The following is a 7,772-nucleotide window of genomic DNA, read 5'->3' as shown; positions in this document are numbered from 1 at the left end:
CTTTTTTCACCCCACAGCCCCACCCAAATATAAATTTTTTGGTTCAGCTTTTCTTTAAAAAGAACATATTTGGGAAGGGAGCTTCAGCACTGAACTGTATGTTTGAGAGACTGACTGACGATCCTAGTGTCTCAGGAGACACCGTTTCATTAGACGCACGTGGCTCTGAAGAGCTTTACGTGCCACAGGAAATATCCGATAAATGCTAAACAGTATTACTACACTGTTTATTAATAAACAGTAATACTAAACAGTATTTATCTGTATATTTATCAGTATTTATCTATATTTATATTCATTATTTCTTTTAAAATAATATGGTTAATTTTTAAATAGATAATATACTATATTATATAATATGTTAAGGGCATATGAATTAGTTACAATTTGTTACAATTAATAACATTTATATTAATACTTTTATGCAAATACAAATAATACATTTAGTTTTTATTTAGTATTTTTAAAATCTGAATTAAAATGCCAATGTAAATCAAAATGGCTCAGGATGGGTTTCAGTTTAAATTTTAATTAAAATTATTTCAAATGAAGTGTAAATAAACTGTATATATATATGTAATATTTTACAGTATAATAATGTAATTCCTTATAGTGATATTACTGTCATATGATGGGAGGAAGGTGAGGATAACAGGTTGTCTGTGGTTCCCTACACCACTGTGGTCAGAAGATGTCACTGTTGTGACAGTAATGGCGCCCGCACAGGCTCTCCCTGCACCCCTCTCCTGTCTGCGACTGACTGAAATCCAGGCACGAAGGATGCACTCAAGCTGTCGGTAAACAAGTACGAGATGTGGAGAAAAGTGTGGAGCGATTGCGAAGGCGCAGCCATAACAAGACCCGTGTGAGCGCCTGACAGCTGGATGCAAGAGAGTTAAAAACGTCTGAGGTTAAACATAAAAAAAAAAAACGCAACGCTGGCCGTCCTGAGTTTTGTTGCCCTTGTGTATGTATGTAGGATACCGAGGGTTAATTAGTGCGTCCTTTTGTCAGATTTCGAAACGCTAGGGGACATTCAGAGACACCAGGGGTCCACTGGGACTTCCTCAGTCACTGAGAAAGCTCCTTCCCCAAAACTGACAGGTCTGAAGTTTACTTTATGAGAAAAGCTCTGTTCTGCAGGTCCTGGGTAAAGAAATAAAATATCTGTTGTTTGACCTTTATTAGGTTATGAAAGGCCATTTTGCACCAAAATCATCTCTCCAGAATTGAGTTTTTCTTGTCTGAATTGCATTTGATGTGATAATTTATGTAGGCAACCTATGGCAGCTCCTTTTTAGTGCCAGTTTAATGAATGCAACTGTCACACAAACAGAGACGCACACTTGTTTACTTGCCTACATATGGTGGGCCGATGTGCTGAATGATGATTTCCACTTCTGATGACTAGAACTGAGACTATAGGTGCCAGTATGTGCTTGGAATCAGGCAGCCAGGCCATGTGACTCCTGAGCCACGTTTTTCTTTTACCCCTTCTCTCTGCGCACCATCATGGCCGAGCCGCCACCACAGCAGCATCTTTTCAAACCTGTTTGATGCGGAGCCACCTCAGTGAAGTTTTTTTTTTTTTCTTTGACACCTTTTGAACCATCTCTTCTGTCCTCCCACCGTCTGCCAAGCATGGTGCAGCAGGCCCTGAACCGGAGGATCTTTCGCTGCAAGCGCTTCTGGGGCGTCCAGGTGACACATCTGAGCCGGCACAGGTACTGTTTGTTTCATCGCCACCTCATGAGCTTTCTGCTAGGTCTCATCCTAGGACACCATAGATTATTCCTAAGATGTGCAGTGAGGTTTCTGAGTGAACATGTCACATTGGGTCAAGCAGCCCTCACATTCATAGTCTGGATATGCAGGTGTCACTAGAAGACTCTTATTTTGTAATATTTTGCCTCTATGTTAAATGCTATTGTGTATAATTCAATTTGTTGGAGTTCCAGCATTTGCTGTGCTCTTAAAGGTTACGGTTGAAGATGCTCCTGTTCATTTCCATGGACTTGCATCTTAGAAGGATCTGGTTCCATCAAGCAACACTGACTATTACTGACAGTAGCGTGGTGCCCAATCAACTATGTTTGGTGTTCACAGAGATCTTTTTCTGAAGAGCAGAAAAAGATGAAGACCAACATCAGCAGACGATCGGAGTGTGAATTTGGGACAAAATATTTAAGGGTAATTTCTCAACTGCCATTGGTGCCCTTTCCGCTTCATCCAGGAACATGCAGAACTACAATAAAGTGTGTGTGGGCACGGCCTAAAGCTTAAAAAGTTATTGGATTCCAGGTTTGGCCTTTAGGACCTTCCAAAATGGCTCAGACAACCACCACGTTAAAGTGACTTCACCATGTGGTCCAGGTATTGTATAGTCAGGTAGGCCACCTGGGTTTTTAACAGGCACTTTTCTGCTGGGCTATCAGGGCAATTTAACAAATGAACCACGTATGCTCAGAAAGACGCTACCAGGTCGCCTCAATATATTTATATTTGTTTCTTTTTTTTTTTTTTTTTTTCTCGAGTTGATGCCGGCCTCTTCCCTCATTATATTTGTATGAACCTCCAGCAAAAATGCTCAGTCCCGAGGTCTTCTTGATCCTCTTAACCCTCCTGCACTGTGGTGCCTGGCTTTTCCTTCACTGAGCCGCACTCCCCCGCTTTATTTCTGTAAGATGCACTGCCGCTATTAAGTGGCCCAGAGCCTGTGGCTACGTACCTGTGGATCGCCAGGACCCGGTCCTGCAGAGATAACCCACACGGCGATCCCAATCAGGGACGGGCGCACCCCAAAAAATCCGATTTGGCTTTCAAAGTGTTATGCTGCACTTTTCTATCTTTTACCATAAAAAAAAAACCCGGAATAAATAGGCACCACGGTGAATTGTAAAGCTTGTTATGCACCTTACGCAGCGGTGTGATGGGCGTTTAGGTTCGGGGGGGGGGGGGGGGGGGGGGGGGGGCTCGGTGATTGGCGTGCAAATTCTTTTGATAAGGGCCACGTTATTTCGCGATGTTTAGAAAAGGGCAGTTTCATTTGCCCGGGAAAAGTCAACTCGTCTGAATGAGATTAGTCAAATTTCATGGCCTTTTGCGCACCGGCAGTGCCGTAGTCTTTTTTTATTTTATTTTTTTTGCGTTTTATGCTGGCGCGCAGCCGAGTGAGGCAGAGGTTAACTCGCTTTCGCTCACACACACACACGCACACACAGCAGCAGCAGCAGACCTATAAACTTCACTATTAGCTGCTTCAGTTAAAATGGCATTTGTGCAGCATTTTATCAGGCAGCTGACAAGTGAATTAGCTTGCGCCTCTTAGCATTCAGCGGCTTTATGACAATAGCCTTAGGCTCCTGATAAAGATCCCGGCACCAGTCTCCCGCTCCGCGCGCCTCCCGCACTCCGTTAATGCGCGAATTGAAGTGACATCTTGTCAAAACAATAGTTTACAAAAATGTGAAGTTCTGTGTTCCTCCGGAAAAAGCCCAGAGAATTGGAAGTTAAGAGTTGTGGTGGAGGATTTGTCTTATTCTTGATATGGCACACATGCTTGAGCTTTTTTCTTTATTTTTACATGGCCCTTATTTGTTGACTTTATTTCATAATTTTTTTTTCTTCTCTCTTTTTTTCCCCCCAAGTTGGACATATAGATTTCTGTTTCATGTGTCCAATGACGTAACGGCCTCCATCTTTTTCATTAGTCACTTTTCCACTGGCACTGGGTTGCTAGTAGGCCTGTGCCCTCATAAAGGGTTTAGAAACAACAGTGTGAGTGTATGTGTGTGTGCGTGTGTGTGTGTGCGATGTGGTGAAGCCACAATGTTGAAGGTCCACAGACCACCAATCTAAAGACTTGGTTTCTGGCTAGTATTGTGTGGTTAGTTTGGTCACACAATAGGCTTTTTAGTATTAAACACTACACACACACACACACACATGCTGAATCACACATCAAAAACATGATCATTTTTCCTCTCTCTCCTTCTTCATTGGTATTCCTTGACTGCCTTCTGAAGCCACCAAGGTCACAATGAGGTCTACAACCACCACTAATGGAAGCACACACACACACACACACACACACACACACGCACACACTCTCATGCTTTGTAAGATTGTGTGTGTGTGTGTGTGTGTGTGTTGTTTCTCAGACAGTTCCTAGCTGCCATGCGTACCTGCCCAGTAGAGGGGAAACAGGCTTGTGAAGGCCTTAATGGGATTTTGCCTGGGGCTGTTTTATTAAGATGTCGGCTTTCTGCTGCTTGTGCAGCTGACACCATTCTGCAGTCTGCCCCCCCCCCCCAGCACATACACACACACACACACACACACACACACACTCCACCCCCCCTTACACACTTTCTCTCCAGACACCCCACCCTCTGGATCATACCCACAACCCCCAGTCTTATATATGCACACACTCTCTCTCACTCCACAGAGACACACTTCATCATTCAGAACCCTTTTTCAAAACACGCAGTGTTTGAAAGGTGAACTCTGAGCACAATACACTTATGTTGGCTTATTTTATGCACAGGAAGTAAACATTACATATTTTATTTGAATCGATTATATAATACAGAAATGTTATGTATTGTACAGAAACAGTAAAGCCGCTCAACATTTGGACAACCTTAATCCATTTTTCTTGTGTAAAGCAATAACATGTTCTGAATGAAATATCACATGCAAGGTCCGATACATTTGAATGAATAGTCATAAACTGAATAACTGTTGTTGAAATGATTCAAACCTTTCTTTTTTTGGTTGAGATTTGAACGTGTATGCATAATTAGTACACGTAATAATAGATAATGTAACACGTGTAGCTTATTCATGGCATTAAATGTGCAATATATTAGAAACTAAGCACTATGATTCCATACAACTGTATCAAAGTTTCTCTTAAACAGCAGGTTTTGCGGGCTGTTTTGGTATGAGGTGGTTAGTCCAGTGGAAGGATCATGGCCATGCTGGTCATATAGTGCAACAGAGCTTGCTGAGTATAGCGGCTGCATTGCTGAAGACTGGTACACCACTGACAAGGTATCAGACGTCCAACGTGGACCTAAAGAAGAAGGTTTCCTGGTGTGATCAATCAAAGACACTTAAGTGTAGTAGGAAATGGGTTTTTTTGGAGACAGCCTGACACCTTGGACATGCCCCCAGTTACCTGGGAAGACGTGTAATGCTTTGGGCTGCTGGGACATGTGGAAACTGCTTAAACATTGTTGATGACCAAGTACACCCCTCCATGAAAACGGCATTTCCTTTCAATAGATGAATGTGCCTTGCCACTCACTCAAGGTGATGACTTGGCCTCTAAATTCTCCAGAACTGGATTTGCTGCCACTTGACACCTTGAGAGGTCTTGACCTACTCGACATTAGGCTGGTGGCATGGCTGCTTGTGTGTGTGTGAGTGGGTGTATGCATGGTCGGTGTGTCAGCTCGATTGCGTTGTCAGGGAGCGCGATGCTGAGTGAAGCCCCTGTTTGTCTCGCTCTGGGCGGGATGTTTTCTCCAGGCACAAGTTGAGTGCTTTCTCCTTCCTTCCCTTCTTATTTCCCCCTCCCCCTCTCTCCTCCACAGACCCCTGTGTTGTGTCCCCCCCGAGGCCCACAGATCATGTTCAGCCTCAAACCAACATGCATCCTGCATTCTGCAAACGGGCTGATGCACGGGGAAGCTGTAGAGGACTGGAAAAGGGAGAGAATGAGGGAGAGGAAGAGAGGCAAGGGAAGATAGAATGTTCATTCATGCGCGTATACACACATTCACACACACACACACACACACACACATATACACACACACACACTTGGAGTGAAAGTACTGCTGCTTGCTGCTTGAACACTGATGGGTTGTGACATCACAGCACTTTGTCTGATATTTAAAAGATGAGGGCGGAGGAAGAGGCAGAAAGGAAAAGATGGAGGGGTGCAGGTGGGGTTCTGAGTTTTGGGGTGTGTTCACACATACACACACACACACACACACACACACACACACACACACACTCTGCATTGCACAACCCTGGTTTGTTGTCTTCTTGTCATAGTCCTTAGTTTGTAGTTCATGGTTCTCATTTTAAAAAAGGTTAAGATGAAAGTAATTAAGTTAAGGCGTGTGTGTTTATTATCCAGACCCGTGTCCTTTTTGTCAACTGGACAAGGCGGCCAACCCACCGTGGCTTGTATCCAAGGCATTCTGACGAACCCATAGCATCCCTGTGCATGTTCGATAGGTGGTGTGGAGCCAACACTGCTTCCGGATCTGTTTACCCAGTGGAACACTCGTTTGAGTCTCAAGGACAAGTGTCCCTAAAACACAATTCACCACTGGCAGGAATTATAGTAGATGTTTTCCATGGCCTCATCCACTAAGAACATTTTTTATTAACATGCCTAAGCAGACAGCAATAAACACACACGTGCTCTAGTATTACACAAAAGCTTGCATATCTGTCTGTCTATCTGTACACACATACATCCATACAAATCTCTGATTCAATTAGGGACAGTGGTGGCCTAGCGGCAAAGCAAGCAGACCCGTGATTGGTTCAAATCAAAGCACCGTCCCCACACACTGCTCCCCGGGCGCATTTCGATGTGTCACCGTGTGCTGTGCTGCAGTGTTTTTATTGTTTCATACAGGTAATAATAATCAAGGTTCTATACAGTTCCTATGGTTCTATACAGTTCTGTGGTTGGCTTGTTGAGGTCATCCCTGTTACCTGCACTCACCTCAGCCCTCCATGCATGTGCCTTTTTTAATGTGTAGTCGCTACAGTTTTCACCTTTGTCCCGTAATGGAAACATTTCTGTCCTGATGTAAATGGCGTCTTCCAGGACGATGATTCCTCCATCCACAGGACACAAACATGACTGAATCATTTCAAATGAACCTTCAGTCATCAGATCCAAACAGATTCAAGCCAACATCAGACTCAACTAACCTATGGGAGATGCTGGAGCAACGACTTAGTGCCTCCACCACTCTCATCAAATCGGCAGATCCATTAGGGAGAGCAACAGACACTGCCACGTTTGGAAAGAAGTTGCCGGTGCTCAAAACCTCTGTATGAAATGCTATATACTGTAGCATGTTATTTATGTATGACCTTGGATAATGGCTTGTTATTTCTCTTCTGTGGTTTAGGTTGGAAGTAAGAAGATACGTGCTCCTTCCACCCGCTCCCCTGCCCGTCTCTCGGACTGAAACTGGTCTGTGGCACTTTCAGCTACTCTGAATTCATCAGGTTTGTTCTGATGAGTGACAGGGGAGCAGAAAATGCAAATGAGATCAACTGGGCTTCGGACTGCATGCAGATTTCATTCATTATAGGGAGCGTGGAGAGAATACACCCAGACACACACCCACACATACCCAAACTCGTTATACACTACTAACATATGCCAATAAACACTTATATATTCATATCCATGCACAACAGAGCAGAAAAAAAAACAGGCAAGACAAGAGGTCCAACAGCAGGATGAAAGTCGAAGATCAAGACGAAAACCCAAACATCCTACAGTAAGTCCATTACAGAGTTTAACTACAGAATGAGGACCGGTACAGTCGTGCATGACATTGTAGAGAGGACACTTCATGATGGCATAAGACATTTATGACTTCATGGTCAGCTCCGTCGTAATACTTTATACAACAAGACAATCTGCATTTGTGGCAAACAGTAAATCGTTCACATCTGGTTGCATAATTTAAAACTTTGGCAAATAAAATAAAGCCAGTTCC

This window comes from Denticeps clupeoides, unplaced genomic scaffold (genome assembly GCF_900700375.1).
Source record: "Denticeps clupeoides unplaced genomic scaffold, fDenClu1.1, whole genome shotgun sequence".
In the NCBI taxonomy this organism is placed as follows: domain Eukaryota; kingdom Metazoa; phylum Chordata; class Actinopteri; order Clupeiformes; family Denticipitidae; genus Denticeps; species Denticeps clupeoides.
Note: the sequence above shows the minus strand (reverse complement) of the source record.